The following is a 26528-nucleotide window of genomic DNA, read 5'->3' on the forward strand; positions in this document are numbered from 1 at the left end:
AGAAAAATTGGCATATGAAGAGTCACTTGACATACACTAGGTAACTTGACACATGAAGAATAGCTCAACACACACTGTGGAACTCGACACACACTGCAGTGGTGAGATGGGATAACATGCAAACCCGAGTAGTAACATGATATGGGATTACCTCAACTAGGCTTAAACTACAAAAATTACCAGGACTCAACAATTGCTGCAACTCAACAAGGACTAAAACTTGGCAACAACTGGTAGAATGAACACAAATGAGCAGGATAACATATCAACCTAGGATGATCCTACATTAGAAAACTAGGGTGGAAAGAAATTATTCTCCTGAATCATTGAGATGTCACAACCTGAGCTGAATCCAACTCAGATTGAGAAATCCATGTAGTATCTTCAACTGGTCTATTTTCCCCTTCACTAAATATTCATAGTATTCTTTTCCTCTTGTTCTTTTACCAACTCTCTGATACAATATCTGTTCAACCTCTCTAATCTACTTCTTAGGATAATCATCAAGTACAAAAACTTCATCATTTGAGTCATGATACTTATATAGATCAACAGCATTGAAAATAGGAGATACATCCATGTCATCAGGTAAATCAACTTCATAAGAATTTCCACTGTCAAACCTCTACTTCCTTCTTCAAAAGAATCATCATTTCATCACCAACTTCAAAAACACAACATCTTCTAGACTTATCAACATGCTCGTTGTATTTCTAATTTCTTTGTTCCAACTTTTGTTTCACTTCTTTATGCAAAGACTCCATAAAATCAGAAAATTCTTCTCCTACAACACTTCTCTTCTCCTCACTAGCAACATCTCTTAAATTTGATACTCCTCTAGGCTTCATTCTAGTAAAAATCTCAAAAGATGTCTTTCCTATACTTCTATTCATAGAGTTATCAGATTGTGCTAATACCATTTCCCAATTATGTGTTTCATCTCCAACTAAGCATCTCAAAAAATTACCCAAGCTTCTATTCACAACCTATATCTGTCCATCAATCTACGGATGAAATATAGAACTAAATTTCAACTCAGTACCCATCTTCTTCCATAAAGTCCTCCAAAAATAACCAACAAACTTATTGTCTCTGTCCGATATAATACTTCTTGGTAACCATGCAATCTAACAATCTCTTTGAAGAAAATTTCAGCAACATGTTCAACATCTGATGTCTTCTTACATGGTATAAAATGAGCCATTTTAGAAAATCCATCCACCACAACAAATATAATCATACCTCTTTGCTATTTTAGGATATCCAAGAACAAAATCCATACTAATATCACACCAAGGTTTATTAGGAATAAAAATAGGTGTATACTATCTAGTATTCTAACTTACTCCTTTTGCAACTTGACAAACTTTGCAACTCTTCACAAATTTTTGAATATCTTTATAAATATGTGGCCAATAATACTTCTCTTTCAGAAAACTCAAGGTTTTATCAATTCCAAAATGTCTAGACAATCTACCACTATCCTTTTCCTTAATCAAATTCAACCTCATAGAACTTCTAGAGATACACAACTGAATACCTTTGAACAACATACCTTCTTGAATAAAATATTCATCATACTTACTGATGTGATCTATCAGATTTGGTGCTCTACACTCTCTCCACACCTCAAAAAAATTAGGATTAACATCATACAACTCTTTTATTTCATCAAAATCAAGAATTTCAACCTTCATTTCAGTCAACAAAGAACGTGTTCTACTCAATGAATTAGCAACTCCATTAGTAACTCCACTCTTATGCTTAATCACAAATGTAAAACTTTCCAAATAGTCAACCCACTTCATATGTCTTTGATTCAATTTATGTTGACTTCCCAAGTATTGTAAAGATTTATGATCAGAATACAACACAAACTCCTTAGGAATCAAATACTGTCTCCACTTCTTTAAAGCTTGAACAATAGCATAAAACTCTTGATCATACATAGAATACTTCTTTTTAGCATCATTCAACTTCTCACTAAAGAAAGCAACATGTTTAGCTTCTTGACTTAATATAACTCCTATTGCACTACCGCTTGCATCACATTAAACTTGAAATACCTTATTGAAATTAGGCAAATCCTATATAGGTAACTCAACAACCTTTTGTTTCAAAGTCTCAAAACTCTTATCAACTCCATGTGTCTAGTTGAATTCCTTTTTATCTCCTCTCATTGTCTTAGTCATAGCATTGCATACATCACTAAAATTCTCTATAAACTTTCTGTAAGAACTAGCCAAACCATGAAATGATCTTACCTCATCCACATTCTTAGGTGTAGGCCATTCCAAAAAAAATTTAACCTTCTCGGGGTCCATCTTCAAACCATTAGTTGAAATCACAAATCTCAAATTCACAGTCTCCTCTAGCATAAAAGAACACTTTTTTCAGATTAATCATCAACTTCTCTTCTTTTAATCTTTGCAATACTTGTCTAACATGCTCAAGATGTTCTTCCTTATTCTTACTAAATATAAAAATGTCATCTAGATAAACAATCACAAACTTACCCAATAGCCTTTTCAAAAATTCATTCATCAACCTCATGAGAGTACTAGGTGCATTAGTCAAACCAAAAGGCATAACCAACCATTCATACAAACCATCTTTTGTCTTGAAATTTGTCTTCCATTCATCACCTTCTTTGATTTTGATATGATCATAGCCACTCTTCAAATCAATCTTTGTAAAATACTTTGCTCCACTCAAACAATTCATTATGTCATCCATCTTCGGCATAGGAAATCTATATTTCATTGTGATCTTGTTCATAACTCTAGAATTAGTACACATTCTTCATTTTCCATTCTTCTTAGGTGCTAATACAATAGGTACAACACATGGACTCAAAATTTCTCTGATTAATCCCTTCTACAACAACTACTGCACTTGCCTGTTAAGTTCTTCATTCTCTGTAGGTGTTAATCTATATGGTTCTTTGTTAAGAAAATTAGCTCTAGGAATTAGATCCATATAATGACTGATACTTCTCACTAGCTATAAACCATCAGGAATACCTTCAGCAATAATGTCCTTATACTCATTCAAAAATTGTGTAATTTCTTCTGGTACTCGGCTTCCACTATCTATTTTCACTTAGTCATTACCAACTTTTTTGCTCGGTCATTACTATCAACACTCGGTCCTCTAGGAACTATGGCAAAACAACTTGATACTTCTTCACTTCTTTTTCAAATTGCTTCCCATTGATCATGCAATTTTTTTTTGCAGTGCAATTAACCTTATTTGGACTTTCAATCAAAGGCAACAATATCTGGTTCTTCCCATTCACCCAAAGAGTATATTGATTCAATCTTCCATCATGTACAACATATCAATCATATTACTAAGGTCTACCCAATGAAATATGAAAACAATCCATAAGCATAATATCACACAAAACTTCATCAAAATAATGTCCAATCTTGAACCTAACAACACACTGCTCACTTACCAATATCTTATGCTCATCTTTGATCCATGAAACATGATAGGGTTTTGGATGTTTCAGTCTTTGTAGCTTCAACTCTATTATCAGTTCTTCTGATGCCAAATTTTTTGAACTTCCTCTACCAATGATCATCTTGCAGTATTTTCCAACCATCTTAAATCTAGTCTTGAAAAGACTCCTTCTAAGGATAGGTTCCTCATCATGTCCATTATTACATAAGGTTCTTCTCGCCATCATATTTTCTCTAGTCCTAGGTCCACTTGGTGAACTCTCAATGTCTCCTTGAATCACAACATTTCTATTATTCTACCCACTTTTAGAGGATCTACATTCAAAGGATCTATGCCCTTCCTTACGACATCTAAAATTATCACCACAAAAACCACCTCTAAGATAAGAATTGCCTCTTGCTCAGTAAGAACTAATACCTCCTCAATATGAACCACTACCTTTCCATTTAGTCTTGTCTTTAACATCATTTTTCCACTCAGATTTTTCTTTATCCTGCACAAAAATATTAGATCTACCACCTTCACCATAAGATCTTCCTCTATCTCTCTGGAATCTACCACCTCTACCTCTTTGTCTTTGTTGATGCTTCTTTGTCAAGATCTCCTTAGCTTTCAAGGCATACTGGTATTCTTCTTCTACACTTTCCAATTTTACAAAACCTATTTCATCTTGAATTCCAAATCTTGATCAATTTATGTATCTTGCAATTTTGTCAACATCATCATCTACATGTCTAGATCTAATGTCCAATCTATAAAATTCCTCAGTATAGTCTTTCACAACCATGTCCTTTTGTCTTCAATTTTGAATCTTTTTCAACAAGCTAACTTGGTGATCAATAGGAAGTAATTTGTTCTTTACTTTGTTCGTCATCTTTAGCCAATTTCTAATCTTCTCCTTTCCTCTCCTTTGTCTATTAGTTTGCAAATGCTCCCACCATAGTGAAGCGTAAACTTTTAGCCTAGTAACTAGAATTTTCACCTTCCTATTATTAGGAGTGTTTTCATACTCAAAGAACTCCTCCATATCAAAGATCCAATCCATCACAACATTAGTGTCCAACTTTCCATCATAAGGAACAACTTCTACAACACGCTTTGAATGTACCCTAGACAATACTCTTAGCAATCTTTCCTCATCTTGATCTTCTTCTAGTTCTAGATTAGGTTTTGGTGTTACTGCTTCATCATCATGTTAGAGAAAAAGGATAATTTAATTTAATTTATTAAATTACATTTTCTCCCTTCTTAAGATTTCATTTTATGTATTTTTAGCTTTCTCTATTTAGAATTTATTTTGTAATTACTAAATATTTTTCACCTTTAGGTTACCCTTTTTAACTTATTATGTTACCCTTTTATGGTTTTGATCTCCTTTTATAAGGATTGATCTCTTTGTAATTTATTCATTCAGTTTTGATTATAGCAATATTTCTTTTTGCTCATCTAGAATGTCTCATATATGGATCTGGCAATTTTTGCCTCCATAACCTTTTGCTTCTTTCTTCTATAATAAGTGTTTGCATGTAGTTGATTCTTGGAAGCTATGGGGTTAATCGTTCATCAACTTAAACATGGTATCAAAGCTCCAAATCTTCATGCCCCTATTCAGTTTATGAGATTTTTTTCTTGGCTTTCAGATCTATACTTGTTTTTATTTTAGATGGTTTCAATTTTTAAAATTTTTTTGTATTGGATTTGGGGGGTCATTATTTTGGTACATTTTGAGCCCAAACGGACCTCATTGTTGGATTCATAGCACCCAAAAACCCCTGTTTCCATATAAAATTTATCTTTTTTGGACATAGTTGAAATTTAAGGCAAAAAAATTTGCTACCAGATTTGGGCACACTTTACGAGGAGATTATTTATTTATTTTTATTGAAAAGAATTAATGAAAAAAAAAAAGACTTTATTAAAAAAAGGCTCATGATTTTTTTAAACAAAGTGTATGCTTTTTTTTTTTTTAAATTCTTCAAAGAGTTTTGTTTTGTTTTAAAAAAAACCTTTTTAAATCTTCCAAAAAAGGATGCCTACATTAGCAAAGTACTGACATAGCAAGGGTGTTAGAAAAGTACTGACATTGCAGGCCTAGCGTAGGTGCTGATGTCATCTTTTTTGGGCCAAAATTTGATAGCTTTAAAAACATCACTTCTATGATTTGTTTTGTCTTAAAAAGCTATTTGTGGTTTATTGGCCATATCTTTGTCATACAAAGGTATTTTTTGATGAATCTTATATCATCAAAAAGCTCTTTTTGAGCTCATCATGATTGTATAGGTTATTTGGACTTTTGAATTCCTATTTATGTAGTCAAATCTAGAAGTTCTATTTTTCACTTTAGGAGACACATCTTGAGCATCCGTTCTCTGATTTGGGAATTATTTATATTTTTGGAAAGGTATCTCCAAGATCTTTCCAATGTTGCTATTTATTTTTCCAAATTCTTCACTAGAAACATTCTATTCAATCTTTTTCTTTCTTGTACTATGGTGGACATCTTGGATGTTTCAGGTTTGGGGATTGTTTTCATGGCATGGGATCTCTTCTTTTGGGTTGTACTTTCTGTTGTATCATCTTTTTGCCCTTTTTTATCATTGTTGATATCATTTGTAAGCATTTTTAATGCAAATTTATTGAGATAAAGTGCCACTCCTTTCTTTTCAAGATCTTTTTCATCATTTTGATTTATTGCACTCACACTATATTATAAAGTGCCATGGGGGGGCGGGGGGGGGGGATAGTTGTTTGCCTTTTAGTGCCCTCTTCCTTTGTCAAGTGAGTGTACCTTCCATGACATTAGCCCCATGATGTGTCAGTGACATGTGCCTATATAAGTGTCTGTATCTCTTCTTCACTCTCAATATTCTTGGTTCTTTCTATTTTGCAGGAGATTTTTTGACCCACTTTCTTAGCTACATGTCACCTCACCCTTGTTTGCATTGGGGGGGGGGGGGGGGGGGGTTCTATTTTTTCTAATACTTCCTTGGTTTGTTGGAGTGAGCTATATATATAGTATTTGATCCTATGTACTAAGTGATTGTAATGGCTGGATAATTATGCATTTCGGTGAGATAGATCATCTACCATATAGACACTCTTCTTTTCATTCATACTTTGGTTGCAACATTCCTTGGTTCTATTTCAAAGGATGTTCTATAGATCAATGATTTATTTTTGATATTTTTTGTAGCTTCTTCATGCTTCAGTGGTTTTCTTCATGATCTCTCTTTGTTCCCATTTTCTGAAACATTCCTCTAGTTAGAGGCTTCTGCAGTCCTTGACTAGGTTTTTAGCTATCTCTTTTTGGAGTAGAGTTTTTCCCATTGGGTTTTCTCTATATCTCAATTTCATAGAGATTTTATTGTTATTTGGTACCTCATCAGGCCTTGTTCCTAGGACCCAAGTTTTCTTTCAACATTGCGTTGTAGTTTCCTTGCTCTTTATGCATTATTTGTAAATGCATTGTTGCTCATCTTAAGGAGGGGTGTTAGAGAAAAAGGATAATTTAATTTCATTTACTAAATTACCTTTTCTCCTTTCTTAAGATTTCACTTTATGTTTTCACCTTTAGGTTGCCCTTTGTAACTTATTATGTTACCCTTATAGGGTTTTGATCTCCTTTTGTAAGGATTGATCTCTTTGTGACTTATTCATTCAATTTTGATTATAGCAATCTTTCTTTTTGCTCATAAAAAATGTCTCATCTATGGATCTGGTAATTTTTGCCTCCATAGCTTTTTGCTTCTCTCTTTTGTAATAGGTGTTCACATGTAGGTGATTCTTGGGAGTTGTGGGGTTGATTGTTCATCAACTTCAATACATCACTCACATCCTCAAGATGAACTCCTCTCCATTGGGCTGTCTCCACAACATCTAATCTAGCTATAATTTGTCTCAATGCATCTAACATAACATTATCGATATTTTCTCTACCATAAACCATCTTTACAAATTAGGTTCCTACAAGATCATAACCCTCTACAAGTTATAGGTCGAATTCATAGATCTGCAACCTTCAATCAAATATAAAATTGGGTTCTACATGATCCAAAGTCCTAGTACAAATTGCCTCACACTTCGATGATCTTCTTGTAAACTTAGGAACAATTATACTCTGATAGCACCTGGCATAAGGAGGAAAAGGAATAACTAGGGCCAAAGGCACACCCAATAATCCTAAACAACAGTGCTAAGTTAATACAATGAAAGAAAACACACAAAGAGAACAACACCATAGAGAGAGAGAACAATATTCTTTATTGATTCATTAAATGATCAACATACATGCCTAGCTATAAGGCCTTCTAGGTTACAACCAGATGCAAAATGTATTCCAAATCCAAGATCCAGCTTCAAATTCACAACTTCTAGTTCTTCTCTAAAATGATCTACTAAAAATCTTTGAAAACTCCCTAACTCTAAGTCTAGACACTCTATTTATACTTGCCAAAATGACTTACAGATCATTCTATATCATTAAAAAATAGTACACTCTAGTCATGAGATGGGATAACATGCAAAATTGAGTGTTAACATGATGTGGGATTACTTCAGCTCAGCTTAAACTACAAAAATGACTGTCACTGAACAATTGCTGCAACTCAACAATGACTGAAACTTGGCAACAACTAGTAGAATGAACACAAATGAGAAAGATAACACATCAACCCAGGATGCTCCTACATCACATATTTCCTTCACAAAATGAATTCAAACAAGCCATGATGGACATATTCAAACTATTTGTAGAAATAAGAGAAAGCATTGGCTCAATAGGTTTGGCCCAAAGTTTGGATAAGATCTTCTTCTAGTTAGCTAGCTCATAGTGGAGGTTACATTTAGAGTTCAAATGGTTAAATAATATATCGGCTATAAATAAGAGTAGATTAGACATATTTTGATTTGACAAGGTGGCAGGGGCTAGAATCTGGCTACATTAGCTAAGAAGAACAATAATGAATAAAGAAACATTCAATCTTCATAGGAAGGTTATCCAAGGCTCCTTTCAACTTACAATAGGCTCTCCATTGATAATCAAGAAAGTCATACTCCTTGAGCATTGAATATTGTACAAGATATCCACTACTAAGAATTTCTTTGAAGGTTTTAATTCCTTTTTCAACCTATCTCCTAATAGAACACCATTGCATTGTAAGAATTTTCCTTAGTCAAAAATCACCCAAGATCAAGGAACTCAAGCACAAGCATAGAATGGACCAAAGTATGACCAGAATAACAATATGATATTCAACTAATGTAATGTCATGTACATATACACTAGGAGTGCCTGAATATAAAGGCCTCTAGACTGACTAGGAGTTAACACACTAATAAGTCTTACAACCAAGTACATGTCCACCAAGAGTGGATTATCCTCCATTAAGCACAAGAGTTAGTGTGATGATGAGAGGATAAGTCTACAAATGTGTAGCACATAAAATTATGTTGTAAATACCATGTGATAAAATAGGAGTGTGAATAATTGTGTTGTCAACATGATAACTCAGATAAATATACAAACTCCAATGTTGTAGATACCATGTGCTAAATTATAGTTGCTTACTTCTATGTTGTCTACATGAAAACTCATAAGAGTACACAAACTCCTAGGTATCAAACTAATAAATAATAAAATAATGCATTAACCTAAGTAAACTTAAGTAATGTGTAATAAGTAAATACTTATTTACACCAACACCCCCCCTTAAGTGCAACTTAGGGAAATGCACTTAAGCTCACAAAAGCTAGGATGAAAATGCAATATGGGTCCCGACTACTAGGCCATATTAGGTACCTATGTACAAATGAAATGCAATCTCTCATAAAGTAGATAAAGAGGGAAAACCTCATGGGAAAACCATCCCCCACAAAGAGATATGAGAAAAAAAGATGCATGTATGGATGGAGTAATCAAGACCCCCCCATTATGACATACATCAAATATATACAATAGAGAAGTATGAGAAGAACACAATCCCAATAGAGGAAAAGGTCCCTCCCACAAGAGAGAAGAAGAAAGGAGACAAGGTAGTCTACCTCCCTAGCTAAATAATGTTCCTTCCATTCAGAAGAGACAATATCTTAGGTACAAATGAGATGCTTCCCCAATGTGTAGAAAGAATCCCAATGATGAATGGTGTCTCTGAAACTTGCTCAATTGTCCCTATGTCGATATTGATAGTTGCCCATTCCAAAACTGCTAAAAAGAACAAGTGAAGATCTAGAAAGGATGGTCATAGAACATATCCCAAAGAACCAATTGTCTTCTCAAATGATAAAGAGACCTCCTACAACTTCTATACATAAGGATCCACAATCATATCAACCTAGATAGACTAATCATGTAGAGAATGGATAGGAGGGTCAAAGTGAGCCCTCACAATAACTGAAGAAGGATATTCTTCATCAAAGAGAAGATGTATATCATCAATGATGTCTCCCAAATATTCTATGTATGAATCCACAAACAAACCTAAAATATCTATTATGTATTCATCCCCTGATGCTCGAGCTGGAAGAAAAGGTGTACCCAACTATACTAAATTGCATGGACCTATCACTATAGCAATATATGCATGTGGAATATGCTAACATTGTGATGTTGTGTTGTATCTATCAATAGGATCCTGCATATTTGAATCTATTGAATCACTATTACTATTGCCACTATCAGTTTCCACAATATATGAAGTGCGGAGAGGATTAGAGAATAAGCTAGGTGAACTTTCCTCAAAGTGAACATTCATCTCTATAAAAACCTCATAAGTCTCAAGATCCATAAGTCTATATGCCTTAACATTGTCTTCATATCTAATGAAAGTACAAGGCCTTGGTGGTGGTTCCTTACATTCTTGTGAAGACATATGTGCCCATGCTAGACAACCAAAGACTCTGAAGTGTTTCACAATTGGTTTTTTGCCACACCATGCCTCAAAAGGAGTTTTTCCATCTAAGACGTAATGAGTAGACATATTAAGTATGTGATTGGTACTACTTATTGCTTTGACTTCAAGTGATGGATTGGGAGACTTGGCTTGAATCATGCAACTTTCCATAGACTTAAGAGTTCTAATCCTCATTGTTGCAACACTTGTCTTTTGTGGATTGAATGCTACTAGATTCTAAAGATCAATACCCTCAAGTTCACAAAATTCTCTAAGTCTTGAGTTCACATATCTACTTTCATTGACCATACAAAGAACCTTGATGGCTTTACTTGATTGCTTCTCAACATGACTCTTGAAGGCTAGAGACTTATCAAACACTTCATTCTTGTGATCAAGAAAGTAGACCCATGTGTAGCATGAGAAGTCATCAATGAAAGTGAGGATGTAGCAACCCTTGCTAACTAATGTTACTGCAAAAGGACCTGCTAGAACTGTGTGAGATAACCCAAGAGCAACTAATGCTCTCCAAGACTTCCCTTTATCAATCTTATCTTCTAGATACATATCAATAGAACAAATTGAACATTCACCCTTAGAAAAGCTAATTGCAGGTAGACCTTTGACCATATTATTTGAGCAAAGTTGATGAAGATAGTTGAAGGTGAGATGTCCATACCACTCATGCCATAATTTTCTTTGTGAATGATACTGAGTCAAGAAGGCATGTGAAGGAGACTTACACATAAAGTGGGAGAAGGAATAAAGCCATGTGTAATGACTAACTTTACCCACTGCAAACAATGAATCATCTTTTAGATTGGGCACGATTACTGAATCAGGAAGGAGTTCAACTTTATTGCCATCTCCATAGTGAGTAATTTGGTAGATTGAAAGGAGATTAATGCTAAGGTTGGGAACATAGAGAACTTCTTTGAACTCTCCATTTTCCATGTCAACTTGTCCTTTCCCTACAACTTCCATTTTTGCATCATCCCCTACAAAGACGAGTGGTACCTTAGACTACTTCAATGAAGAAAAGTCTCCTTTTGAAGAACCCATATGATATGAGGCACCTGAGTCAAGAATCCTTTCCCCTGAAGAACTTGAACCAGCCATAAGTGCTTGCCCTTTTCCCTTTGAAGTGGATGGATTTGAATCCTTGGAAGTATTTTCCACATTGATTTTGTTGTTTCCAAGTAAGTTTTCCAACTCATCAATTCTCTTAGTCTTGTACTTATGCTCATCATGATTCGGTTTCTTGCAAGATGCACAAAATAGTTTATCCTTCTTATCACTATTTCCCTTCTTGTTGGAAGAAGAATTTCCTTGATATGAGGAGGTAGATTTTTGTATCTCTAATTGTAATTTTTCCTTCCTCTAATTTTTCTTGTTATTGGTAGAACTTTTGCCACTTTGATTTCATTGATTCTCATTAGTGGCCACCAATGCTTTGGTCTTCGATGACTTGAGAATTCTCATATCTATCAACTTGGATTATTCCAACATCAACATTTATGCAAATGAATTAAATGAAGGCTTGGTGTACTTCACATGGTCAACCTGTGAGTGTTGTAACTTGACACAAAAGATGCATACTCTGAAGGTAGCCTCTTCAAGATTTGATGAACCAATTGATCATCCTTCATGGGATTACCACAATCCTTAAGAAGTGCTCTCAATTTATTGGCTTTGTTGAGATAATCTTGAATTGTGTCAAAATTCTTAGGATCCAAGTGAAGTTAATCATCCTCAATCTAGAATCCCTTTTCCTCATCCACCTTACCATTCAACCCTTCAAGTCTACCCTAGGCACCCTTGGCTTCCTTAAAGCTGGAAATGTGGAAGAAGAGATCTCTATGAACACAACTTTGAATGATTCCTAAAGCCTAATTATCTTCAATTTTCCAATCAACTAGTGCTATAGCATCAATGAGTTTGGTAATTGTACATCTACATATAGATTTAAACATTTTTCCATTAATCTACTCCATATAATATCTTTCCATGTAGCATTATTATGTGAAGTTAGAAATGGAGTTTTAGGTGAACCCATGATGCAAAAAATTAAAAGATCATAAACAAGAAAGAAAGACACAAGAACACAAGACACATCCCCCCAATTCACTCAATTAAAGAACCCCCCAATAAAGATGCTTTTGGCACTTTATATGTAGTGCATTTACAATAGGCCACTTGTCAAAATGTACAAAGTGGACTTCTAATTTTCCTATTTAAAATTACTTTTTGAGTTTCAAATTTGGCACTTAACAATGTAGCTTAGATGTACAACAATTTTGAAGAGTAATCAAAGCAATACAATGCAAAAAAAGACCTAATTCAGAAAGTGATATTTCTATCCACATAAGCCTATAATTTGATTGTAGATCTAGAAAGTAGATGAAAAATTAAGCACTTTAAAAAAAAAAATGGAACCTGAAAATGTGTCTAGATGAGCCCGTAAAGAGCATTTGAAGTTGCAAAATGTAGGATTGGATAGGTATAGTCACCAAAAAATGCAATTTCTGAAAAATCTATGCACCAAAACTAGAAAAGTACAACACCACTAAAAAGTTTAGGAAATTCTACACAAAATTAAAAAACATCGCACCTGATTTGGAGTCCAGATGATTGAGTTATGGCCTCCCATAGTTAGACTGTCAAATCAAAACTAAATCTAGAGATGGGTCTAGGTAGCAAATGCAAGGCTAAATTTGATGATCAAATGACTATTGTGGAAGTGTAATCTAGCCTACAAATGATGGTTAAATGACTATCAAATTTAATGCCGTGAATTACTAACACAACAAAAATAACTCATGGGTGACATGACAATGACATCAATATATAGACTATATGGTTGATGACATCAGCAAGGTAACATGTTTGTACAGTGGCTTGATGATATGGTAGTCAAGCTAATGTGGTAGTACATGTGTGATGGCTTAGATGCGCTAACAGGGTAGGGGTTGTGATGTAGAGTCTATGTTGGTAGTCATCGTGGATGCCACATGTCACTAGTATTTGAAAGCGACGGGGGGCCAAAATTTTTAGTTGGTGGGAAGTTATTTAGATGGTAAAGAAAAAATAGGGGCCACTACCAGAGGAGAAAACACAACTATTGAAGAAGGGTTTCAACGTTGCCGAGAAATTGCCAAGGTTAGAAAGGCTAAGTTGCTGGTGGGTGGGGTGGGTGTTTAATCCCACATTCAACCCACCGCAGTGCAAACATGTATCTAAATACAAGAGTCAACTGATAGAGAAGAAATGAAAGTCATTAGATGTTGAAGGTATGTTCAACTAGTGAATGGTTCTACCAGATTTGGTGAGTTGGCCACGATTGTGTAGGATAGAATTTGCTGTGATGATCTAGAAAAAAGGAATATTTGACAAAATTCACAAAGAATATTCCTTGTGGGGTTAGGGTTTCACTACCTAGTTCTTGCAAAATAAATTTCTCTGTAGGCCTAATGGCCTAATTTTTTTTGAAAAAACTACTCCAAAAATGGCAGAAGAAGTTTGATAGAAATTGCTAAGAAAATAACACTAATCTATACAATTAATTAGATATATCTAATAAATGATCACACCAAATTTGTAAATCAGGCCTCGGGGTGACAATTTGCAAAAAAAAATTTGCCTCAAATTTGACTATGGCCTAGGGTTGGCAAATTTATAGTCAAGTTTCATTGAATCGATGTTCCAGATGCAATGGTGAGGTCCACTTTGGTTCTAAACACTCCCAATGATTGTGATACTCTAGATCTGGGTCAAGGTCTTCCAAGAGGTAAAGCAAGAAAATGGTCTCCAACAACTATTTAAAGAGAAATTCCCTCACCTCTGATACCATGTAAGAATTTGCCTTAGGGAAAAATCACCCAAGATCAAAGAACTCAAGCATAGGCACATAATGGACCAAAGTATGACTAGAAAAACAATATGATATTTAATTGATGTGATTTCAAGTAAATAAACATTAGGAGTGCCTGAATATAAAGGCCTCTAGATTGACTAGGAGTTAGCACACTGATAAGTCTTAGAACCAAGCACATGTCCACCAAGAGTGGATTATCCTCCACTAAGAATAGGAGTTAGTGCAATGATGAGTGGATAAGTCTACAAAGGTGTAGCACATCAATTTATGTTGTAGACACCATGTGCTAAATTAGAGTTTCTTACTTTTTTGCTGTCTACATGAAAACTCATAAGAGTATGCAAACTCCTAGGTGTCAAACTAATAAATAATAAAATAATACAATGATCTAAGTAAACTTAAGTAAAGTGTAATAAGTAAATACTTATTTACACCAACATGTATAAGGGCCGATTAGTTGTCCCCATGCTTGAGATTCCACCATATAGAACTTTGTCCTCATAATATGTTCCCCTAATCTATCCTCAACTTATTACCAAAAAAATGTCTTACATATCTCCAAATTTTCCAAATTTACTTGAATATATTGGATCCTCTCACATCGACATTGAAATCCAAAGTAACAAGGTCCAACATGTTCAAACCACTCTAGGATTTAGCTATGCAAGGGTGTGCTCTGGAAATGTTATTTTTTATCAACACCATTTGAGATTTTTCACCTGTAGTGGCTTTGGCTATAATTGTTAGAGAAATTCCTTGAGTCCTTAGATCTTTCAATCCCATGCCTCCAATCTCCTTATTTTTTTAGCACCAGTCCCATAAGACTTCATGTTCCTTTTACCATTTGAAACTAGGAAGTCTCTAATGACTTTAAGGACAGATTTTAGATTGATTCATATTAATGTGACAAGTAGGGAAGTAAATATAATAGGAGGAGATGGTTTTCTAATGGACTTGAGATCTTCCATCCATGGTGAGATAGTTGAGTTCTATTTATTTAGTTTTACAATGATTTCTCCTTGATCCATTACCACATTGCATTAATATTTGGGTTAATCAAAAATAGAATCCCTAAATGCCTCACAAAATGGATGAGACAATCTAGCCAATACAAAACATCAAACACCAATATGAAGGATGATCATCCCATCCCAATAGAATATATTTGCATACATAAATCTTACTACCTATGTTTTCCAAAAAAGATTCAATTTTCCTACGAGATGTTCCATGTTACTATCATCTAGGTAGACATAAGATTATTGTGTCATCAACAAATTGGACATTAGAAATATCATTGTTATTTCGAAAGGAGGGCCCTTGTACTATTGATGATAAGGAGATATCTCTAAGGAGGTAGTGTAAAGAATCTATAGCAATAAAAAAAATGAAGGATAAAGGGGGAACCTCCATCTTATAGACCTAGATAGTTTGAAAAAATTAGATCTAACACCATTTATTTATACAACAACTCTAGATCCAATCATAAGGGTATATACCATATGAAAGAATAGATGAGAGAACATAGGGCATGCAACATCATTTGGATAAAGCTCTGGATTCAACTTGATCATTTTTTTTTTCATAATCAATCAGTAATATTCCTATATTCTTCCTTGAGGTTTTAGCCTAATTAAGAATCTCTCAACAAGTGATTAGATTCTATAGAATATACCCACACTTGAAAAATCCAGTTTTAGTGGGGTTAATAATCTTAGGGAGAATTTTTTCCACCTTAGAAGCTAAAACCTTAGCTAGAATTTTGTAGGACAGACTCATAAGTGTAATATGATGCCAATTCTTAATAAGTATTTTTTCAATAGCTTTTGGAATCAAATCGATAAGACTCACATTAAGATCCTACCCACCGGTTCCTTTTCTGAAGGAAACTTCATACATCTCCGAAAGTTCAAAAAAGATCAAACCCAAATTAGTTTTATAGAATTCCACTAGTAATCCATCTAGTATGCAACTTTATCATTGCATATTTTTTGAATAGTATTTCTAATCTCCTCAACAAAAATAACTATGTTAAGGTCCTCTACATCCTTAAAAGAAAATTTCTTAGGAATAATATTCTCAATCCTAGCTCTTGTTTCCTTCATCATAAGACAATAATCCTCCAACAAGAATAATTTGTTGTACTATTGAGTAAAAACTCTTAAAATATCACTAGAGGAGGTAAGATGTTCCCCATCTTTGCAAATTCACTTTATTATGTCCCTAGTTTCTCTTTTTAGGACTTGAAAGAAAAATTTAGAACATTTGTCTCATAGATTCATCTAGTTTATTCTAGCTCTAACCTTCTCTCCTTTGATTTTCTTATTTTGGAGCTTTCTATGACCATTTTTCACTTTAGTTACAGTATCAAGAGAAATTCAATTAGAAGAACAGTCTTTCAATGATGACTCAAAATTTTTGGAGAGAGTTGACCAAGGAGAGCTCTTGGCTTCTAGCATCCTTATTCTTTTTCCTCCCCATAATTTTGAACATGGTTTCCTAGACTTGAGTATTTTGAACCCATATGTTAATAGGATTAACACATATGCTGATATTATTTTTGTACTACTATTTCATATTAATAACTACTAGAACCTCTTGATCTTTGGGTAGTGAACTATTAAGAGTAAATCCCTTAGGATATATGTGTATCTCCCATTGGTGATCAATTATAAATATTTCAGTTATCATTGGATGGTGATTGGACATAGTAAAAGGAAGGACCTTGACACCATTGTCATTAGGAGGCTTGACACAACTAGAGACATCCTTATTAAAGTAGTCTCTATCCAATTGACTATAGATTCTCTTAGTGCCCTTTTTAGAAGTTGGACTAGGTGTACCATATTCCTTTGGAGATATTATTCTCCCCAAACAAGATATCTATCAAACTGAGCTTCCAAATCATTATTTTCCAAAATAATTTGTCATTACCCTTCCATTTAAACTTAAGACCCTCGGTCTTTCCCAAGAGAATTCAAATCCTCTAACATTATAGGAGGCAAGAATTTAGTTTCATGATGCTTGATTTATTTGTATATCTCTGTGAGAGCTTGGAATACCTTATAGCGATTGGGGAGATTTCTTTTAGAAATTTTAGATGGTTCTAGGTTGTGACCTGATTGGGGAGTCTATCTCTCTTCCTTCTACCACTTACCCTTCTTCCAATATTAGAGGTTTTTTTTTTCTTTCCTCCTCTTTTTATCAGCTTTGAAATTGAATATGAAGGCTTCATCTTCTATAGGATTTTAACCAATGGAATGGACCTCTTCATCCCTCATAGGGAAATCGAAACCCTTAATTTTATCATCTTGAATAGAATATTCCTACTTAAAATCTAGAGGATCTTTTCTTACAATTTTGGATTTAGGTTTGTAATGCCACAAATTAGGTGGAGAAGGTAATGGAGGAAAAGCCAAAATAACCTCCACCAAAAACCCATTGATTTTCTCCTCTTTTCTTACACAAGTGTTGAATCAAAAGATGTGTGTGCTAGAGAGTGATCATTCAAGGTTTCAAGAAGAGCTTATAATCCACAAAAGGATCTACAAGATGTGAATATGCACCAAAAACATTCCTATTAAGGGGGAAGGAGTAAATCTTCCACGTTGGAGGAGGGGGATGTAATTTGATAGAGTTATCCTTCTTTTTGATTTTTTGCAAAGTTAATTTTTAGGAATTTAGTAGGCAAGGAGAATGTTTAGGGTTGGTAAGAGTGATTCCAAAATTAGTGTTCTAGACCTTCAAATAAGTTGAAAGATCTTTGAGGGAAGAAGAAAAAGGAATAGGGCATGGGAGGTATTACTGAAAAAATTATGTCTCAAATTACCAAGGAGGCACAAATATTCTCAACATCCTTTAGCCAATGAGAGGGAGAGTAGTCTATAAAAATATGGCAGGAATCCAGATGAGTTGATGGTTTGATAAGAACAAACTTAAGCTTAGAAATATAGTTAACATCTAAGACTTTATAAAGGAAGGAAAGTTTTTTCTTCAACAAAGTACAAGCTAAATCCTCTTGTTACCTTCCTTTCTGTACAAGTACTAGATGCTAATCCCACCCATGCATGTGATAGGGTACACAATCACGGAGTCTTTAATTCTAAGAAAATAATTTTGAGGAACATCAAGACCAGAGTAGATTGAAACTAAAAACCATATATATATATATATATATATATATATATAATAGTGATTAATGTGTTCAACTGGTCAAATTTTATGACCTAACCAATAAGTTGTAGCAACTGGGACATAATACCCCATAAGAATGGGGGAGGATTTCCAATTGTAATCCATATGTGGATAGATAGTGCAAGGGATTATTCATTTGAAGATTTATAAAACCACTAGAGAGCCCTAAATTCATAATTCCTAACCCTCTAAAATGTCTTCTCAATAAATTCTTTCTAAGAATTAGGGTTAAGAAAAATAAAACCAAAAGCCACTTTTGAATCGCATGTTGATAACTCATTTTATGGTCCAAAATATTTTGTTTAAACACTAAGGAATGTAACTTATTAATATCTAATGCAACAAAGACAATGGTGCATCATTTAAGGCTATATTTCTTATTATATAGTTCTAGATCCATCTATTGATTAGGTTTAATGATGAATTTGAGTAAAGCTTGACCCTTACCTCAATTTATATAGTCTCTTGTTTGTGCTCTTCTTGTAATGACATGTAAGAGTATATAGTCTACTAATATAACTAATGGGTGGGGGGGGGGGGGGAGAGGGGGATAGTGGGGGTGGGGTTGTGTGAATTAGTTAGCAAACTAATATCACAATTATCAACCTTATAAAACTTTAACCATATGAGCAATATGATCATAAACCACAACAAGATACTCATGCACAATAACACCAGCTATGTTAACTAGGGAAACCCTTGATCAGAGGGAAAACCCTAGTGGGGATGGTACCCACAAGATGATTTACTAATAAACATATTCCTTGTTAGAGGATGTACCCTATTAGAAGTTGTGCCAAGCTTGTTAGGAGTTTTGGAAGATAGCTAGACCCATTGCCCAAACAACTTCAAGGGCAAGACCAATGAACCCAATATCAAAATGATCTTTTTATTATTCCTTGTAGAATAATAGAAATGAATAGTACTGCTCCTTCCTCTTTTTTTCCTTTCAACCAAACTTCTACTCATTTTAATCTTGTAACCATATCACAAAACTCACATCCAATAATCCCTCAGATTTCTTGCTCGCATCCAGTAAACACTCTGCTCTTTTTTGCACTTCACACTTCATTAAATGATCACAACACCATGTACATCTTACAAATAAGGAAAACATTTTTCCTTTATACCATATCTTCAAAATAATTCCTTGAGTTGGCTTTGAGGCTTTCCCAATTAATTATAATAAGATAATTAATTAATTTACAATCACAGTAGCATTGCCGGCTCATAATCTATATGAATTTTCATATGTGCAACATTAGGGATTGCACATTCATTGATGTCATCATCAAACTATTATTAGTCACTGGTTGACCACCCATCAATAGATTATATCACTATCAAAGGATATAATGCAAACATTAGAAACTGCTTCTTAGGTACTTTGTCTTTGTACTGCTCTATGTAAATTAGGTATAACTTTTGTATGTCTTTGAATTATGTGTTGTGCATTTAACCTTCACATCAAGACACTGTACTAAACAATTCCATGAACACACATAACTAGATAATAAAAGCATTGTTCATATAACTAATATCTCTATCTTCTACTCTCTCAGTATTCATAGAATTAGTGCTATGCTAACATCAATGACAAACACTATCATGAATGCATCATGTCAATACTCTCCAATGCTTAAGATACTTCCACAATGCAGTATCATCTACATTCATGCTAACAATCTCCCCCTTTGGCATTGATGGAAACATAGATGTAAAACATCTAAGTTCAAAGAATACCAAATAGCACTTTGCTCCTGCTACTATTGTTTTCATATTCTCAAATCCTCTTCATTAATCAAATCTGAAATATTCTAGAACACTATTTTCTTCTTCTTCTTCTTTTAGGATCAGCAATAATTTTTCCTACTAAACAACTCACAATACATCAAAATTCCTCATGTTGCATATTTCCCCCATAGAGATATTCCTCCTTGTTTAAATGAATCTTCCTAAATCTCCCTAATAAAGTAGAGATTTCTCATGCACTCTTCTCACCATACATACTTAGGAGGTATTTTTCATGAATATTCTCCCCCATTGTCATCAATGATAAAAGCCTCATTATGTCAATTAATTGCTCCAAGTCTTCATCCATCCCAAGTGTCCAAAGACACCATTCAAGACAAAATACAAAGAGTCCTCAATGATTCAACTCATCACATATACTCCCCCATATAGGAAGCATCAACATTCAATCCAATCTAATAGTAATGCTCTGTACCACTAGACTGATGCACTCTTTGCATCATCTACTTAGAAGTAGGAAAGGACATAACCCCTAGCATACCTCTCAAGTACTCAAATGTATCTTTAGGTAAGGGCTTCATAAAGATATCTGTAATCTCATATTTAGTACTCACATATGCCAATCTAATCTCTTTTTTCTCCACCTTCTCTCTCAAGACGTGATACTTAATAAATATATGCTTACTGTTAGAATGCAATACATGATTTTGAGACATACTCGCTATACTTGTGTTATCACAGTATATGATAACAAGTTCTACAAACTCAATCTAAATATCCTTCAACATCTATTTATCCACATCACTTTATCACAATTTTTTTCTGCTATAACATACTCTACCTTAGCCATACTTTGTGAAATATAATCTTGTTTCTTGCTTAGTCATGAAACCAATCTTCCTCCAAGGAAAAATTCTCCACCATTGGTGTTGTTTCTATCACCCATACTACTTTCCAAATCCACATTAGTATATGCACATAAAGTGAAATCACTCAATCTATCATGCAATGCCCCATCCGGAGATCCTTGGAACAAGGATCAATAATAGCCATTTTTTTAAAGCATAGAATTAAAAAACATCAACATGAAATCAATCATAAGATCACAATGAAATAATTAACCAACCAATCCAATCAACCAAAGAATCTCCAAGTGACACTACTAACCAAAATGACAATGCTACAAAAGTCACAGCCACATTTAGATCTGAAAGATCCCAAATTTGAAAAGTCAAACATTAGAGTTTTATAAGTTTGTAAAGGGTAGCCAAATAACCTCTCAAATAATTTTGGTCAAGTCAAAAAGTTCCCATTTGTTTCCCAAGTACATCTACTCATAGATCCAGGTGAGACTTTTTAGTATGGCTAGGCGATACTTTTTACTATAGCCAGGTGATAATTCTCAATATGGCCAAGCGATAATTCTCAATATGGCTAGGTGACACTTTACCAACATCGTATGATATTTATCACTACTATGGTGTGATAATTTTTGAGTATCACCGAATGTTGAAAAAATATCACCCAAGTTCAAAACCAAATGGAAAAATCCTAAGTTTAGAAGAAAACAAGGTAAGAAAGTCCACACTAGGGAGTGTCGAAAGCATGAAATGACTCCAAAACAAGATAGAAAGGATGCAACATCTATCTAAACATCTAATCCATAATATCTAGTAAATATGTTTAAGGAAACATCACAATGTACATACATGGTTCATAAATCAAACAAAATATGGAGAAAATATATGAAGAAAACATAGACAACGACGCACCAAAACAACTAAAACTCGTGATCGGTTCCTCCCAACTGAAATAGCATCATGAGACCTCAAGGGCCCTAGCCAACCCTCGAGCGTAACATCTCAAACTACCAACTAGATAATTAGATCCATCTTATGAGGGTGTTACTATTACAACATAATAACAACATAATATTATGAAGATCTAACATGCTAATCCAACAAAGCATAGGTACTCCAACTAAAAATGAATCACACCATCTAACCATATGCTAAAAAATCATAATAAAGGAATGTATCAATGAATTAAAATCATCTAAACATGATATCAAAGCATCCCAATTAAAGCATAACTCATAACGAAACATACTCCAGAAACATGAATATACCAAGTGAACATCAAGCATTGGTCTCAACTAGAAATAGACTATCTCTATACACTGGTCCCCAATAGTGGTATAGGTAGCTATGCCTCCCAAACTCATGGAACTTGTAGACCTACTCCCACCATGCTGATGAAGATAATGATCCAACCAAAAAAACACATAAAACAACTGTCCATTGCTAACACTTAGGCTAGACAATAAGGAGGACTAAAACCAAGATCACGAGATAATGCAGTTATAATTGGTCCTGGTTAGACACTTTATGGCTCAACTATGTAGGTACCATAGAGGAGAGTAATATGCTTGGTACTCCTCAGCTAAATATAGTGTGACAACTCTCCCAAGGTACTCCCCTGGAGGCCATCACACTAGTGCAAAAACTCTCTCAAGGTACTCCATTGGAGGCCATCACTGTATCCTCAAAATCGAACTGCAAGACACTCACCCTCAAAAAAACTATACATGCATCACATTTTAATTATCTTAGTCTTATTACATAGTTTATTCTTTAGTTATCACTTAGAAACTCCTTCATGCCAACCAACTCAGAAATAGAGACCAAGGTTATGAGAGAAGCTCATCTATTATCTACCCTACATATGCATGCTCATCACATGATGAGTGACCATAGGCAATGTACATTCCAAAACCAACCCTAATGAAATAAATCTACTAGAATCACTCAAGAGTTTGTGTCTTAGAAGAACTCACAAATACATGTGCATGTGTTCTTTTGTGGGCACACCAACTCCACGAAGATCATAAAAAAAAATGACTAGATGAGAACATGATGCAGGAGCATCCAGAGGTATAAGGGCAATCCTGTGTCACCCAAAAAAATGTACTTATACTTAGTTTTTGTTTCATTTCTTTACATTTTTGGATACCCATTTGGCTCAAATAAAGGTTCCAACTCTCATAGTTCAACTATTAGTGCGTTTGAAAATCCTGAAAAAATAGGAACATGTATTTGGGCCATCATTTCGATAAACTAGAAGGTGTGCATAGGCCAGATGAATGTAATCATGATTTAGAGCATTCCAAAAAAAGAATAAGGTCAATAGGCCCCACGGTTTTAAAGCTATTGCAGTTTTTTAGGTTTTGGAGACCTCCTAAGAATGCTTCAAAGTCAGGTTTGGGGCATTAAATGACCTCAAAAAGGGTCAAAAAATGGGGGATGAGCGAAGCTTGTCCATAGGGCTATAGAGCGGTTCGAGAGCTTTTCAAAAATGTAAACGGTTCGTCAATCAAAGCTACGGTTCAAAAGTTATGCCTCCCAAAAGTTCGATTACCGTTTCTGGATTCTTCTTGATTTGCACCGACTTCTAACACAGCTTTCAGAACCTTCTATTTCATCGGTGGATGCCTACTAGCACTTTCTAGAATGTACTCCTAGTCCTTAACCCTTTGGGGTCTATTTAAGGAGATTTCTGGCATTGTAAAAGGCAGTTCAGAGTGGAGTTTGAGAGGAGGTACCATAAGGAGAAATTATCTCCAGATTTATGCTATTGTAAGCCCTTAGGGCATGTTTTGAAGTTTATTTTCCTGTACTAGTTGTACTAGCTTATTTTCTCAATTAATATAATTTCCCTTTTCTGTTGTTTTCACTCTGTTCTTGGGTTGTGTCCCCATCAAGTGGTATCAGAGCGGGTTTTCCTAAGTGTGTAGATAGAGCGCCAACTGTGAGGCAGTTTGCACCTAGATTGTGTGGTTGTGGGTTCGAGTTAGAAGATGCCTCCATGAAGAGAGCGTGGCAGAAGGGCCAGAGCTATTGATCCTGAGGAGGTTAGAGCCCTCCAAAGGCAGGAACAAGCATTGCAAGAGGAGCTTCGTAGAGGAGCAAATGTTGCCGCAGTTGACAATAGTGAGGATGACAATGAAGAGGAAGTAATGGGACCAGAAGAGGAAGTTGATGGGGAAGTTCTGAATCCTGTAGAGGAAAGGCTTTTTAGGGCCATTACTAAGTTTGGGAAAAGACCTACAATTGAAGTGGGTATATTTTTAGGAAATCTAAAACCAGATGAGTTGATCAATTGGATCAATGAACTGGATGAATACTTTGAGTATGAGGATATAAGGGACCCAGATAGGGTTAAGTTTGAAAAGGCCAAACTGAAAGGCCATGCAAAAATCTGGTGCCAAGAGGTTCAACTAGAAAGACTTAGAAGAGGAAAGGATAAGATCACAAGATGGGATCGGATGGTGGACAAATTGAAGAAGCAGTTCATTCCTGTGGACTACAAGATGGATCTGTTGAAGAAGATGCATGCGTTAAAGCAAGTAGGAAGATCAGTCCAAGACTATACAGAGAAGTTTTACCGACTCTTGATTAGAGTGGGGCATGTAGAAGCAAATAAGGAGAAGGTTACTCGTTATATTAGTGGGTTACGACCTAGCATCCAGGAAGAATTAAGTCTGGTAAGAATGACCAACGTTGAAGAGGCATACTAATTTTCCCTACGAGTTGAAGAGAAGCTTGATAAAAGGTTTGAAGGAAGAAAAAGAGGGCACGGTCAAGGAGGAAGGGGAAGTGGTAGATCATCTGGAGGCCACAATGAAACCCAAAAGAAAAATGAAGATGTGGGTACTAGCAGAAACCAGAGGAATGAGGGTTTCAACTACACCCATGATCAAGACTTTGGAAATCAAAGAGGAAGAGGTAGAGTACGTGGACAAGGAAGAGGAGGCTTTCGTGGTACCTATTTCCATTGCAATGAAGAAGGTCATCGTGCCTTTGAATGCCCTCAATGACAAGGAAGGACAGATAGGAGAGCTGAGGGCCAAGCTAGGGTTGCTCATGTGGATGAGGATGAAAAATCATCACATTCAAAGGATGCAGAAAGAGGAGAGACCTTGTTAAATGAAAGAGTCCTACTAAGTGGTGAGAATGAACCAGGACAATAAAGGAATTTGTTTCGTACCAGATCCAAGTGTGAGGATAAATGTTGTGACATGATCATTGATGGCGGTAGCATTGATAACCTGGTATCATAAGAGATGGTCTCTAAGCTAAAGCTCAAGAGGGAGAAACATCCCCAACCCTATCAGATTTCTTGGGTAAAAGATGATCATAAGGTCCTGGTAAGTGAACAATGTTTAGTAAAATTCAAAATTGGGAGTTACCATGATGAAGTTCTCCGTGACGTTATTTTGATGGATGCTAGCCATCTATTGTTGGGTAGACAATGACAGTTTGATAGACATGTAATACATGATGGACATGCAAACACATAGTCTCTAACAAAGGATGGAGTTTGCCACAAATTGAAGCCCATGAAAAAGGAAGGTGAAAAGGTATGTAGCAGTGCTAGGATTTGTCTTGTTGATGGAAGGAAGTTTTTAGATGGCATGAAACATTAGCATATGTGTTATGCTTTGATTCCTAGGAAAGATAAAGAAGGTAGTAGTGAAATACCATTTGAAGTTTCAAATTTACTAGGGGAATTCGGAGATATTATCTCTAATAATGTTCCAGATGGATTGCCACCATTAAGGAAAATCAATCATCAAATAGATCTAATTCCATGAGCTAGTTTGCCTAACAAGGCTGCTCACAGGATGACTCCTACTGAAACAGAGGAGCTAAATAGACAGGTTCAGGAGTTTCTAAGGAAGGGCTTGATTTGAGAGAGCCTGAGTCCATGTGCAGTACCTGCAGTACTTGCACCAAAGAAGGATGGAGAGTGGAGGATGTGTACAGATTCTTGAGCTATAAATAGGATAACCATCAAGTACCAATTTCCTTTACCAAGGATGGATGATCTTATGGACTACTTGAGTGGAGCTCAGTACTTCACAAAGATAGATCTGAAGAGTGGCTATCATCAAATACGGATTCGAGAAGGAGATGAGTGGAAAACAACCTTCAAGACCAAGGAGGGTCTTTATGAGTGGTTAGTCATGCCCTTTGGATTGACGAATGCCCCAAGCACCTTCATGCGGCTCATGAATGAGGTACTTAAGAAGTTCTTGGGAAAATTTGTTATTGTCTATTTGGATGATATTTTAATTTTCAGCAAGACTTTAGAAGAATGTTTACTGCATATTCGTAGTGTCCTTGAAAGGCTAAGGGAAGAGAAACTGTTAATTAATCTAAAGAAGTCTGTCTTTGCAAAAAGGGAGTTAGTCTATTTGGGATTTGTTATATCACCTGAAGGTCTCAAAATGGATCCACAGAAGGTAAAAGCCATCTTGGAATGGCTTACTCAACGGTCTACTACTGAGCTAA

This window comes from Cupressus sempervirens, chromosome 10 (assembly GCF_028749045.1).
Source record: "Cupressus sempervirens isolate cs-2001-9-10 chromosome 10, ASM2874904v1, whole genome shotgun sequence".
NCBI classification, from domain to species: domain Eukaryota; kingdom Viridiplantae; phylum Streptophyta; class Pinopsida; order Cupressales; family Cupressaceae; genus Cupressus; species Cupressus sempervirens.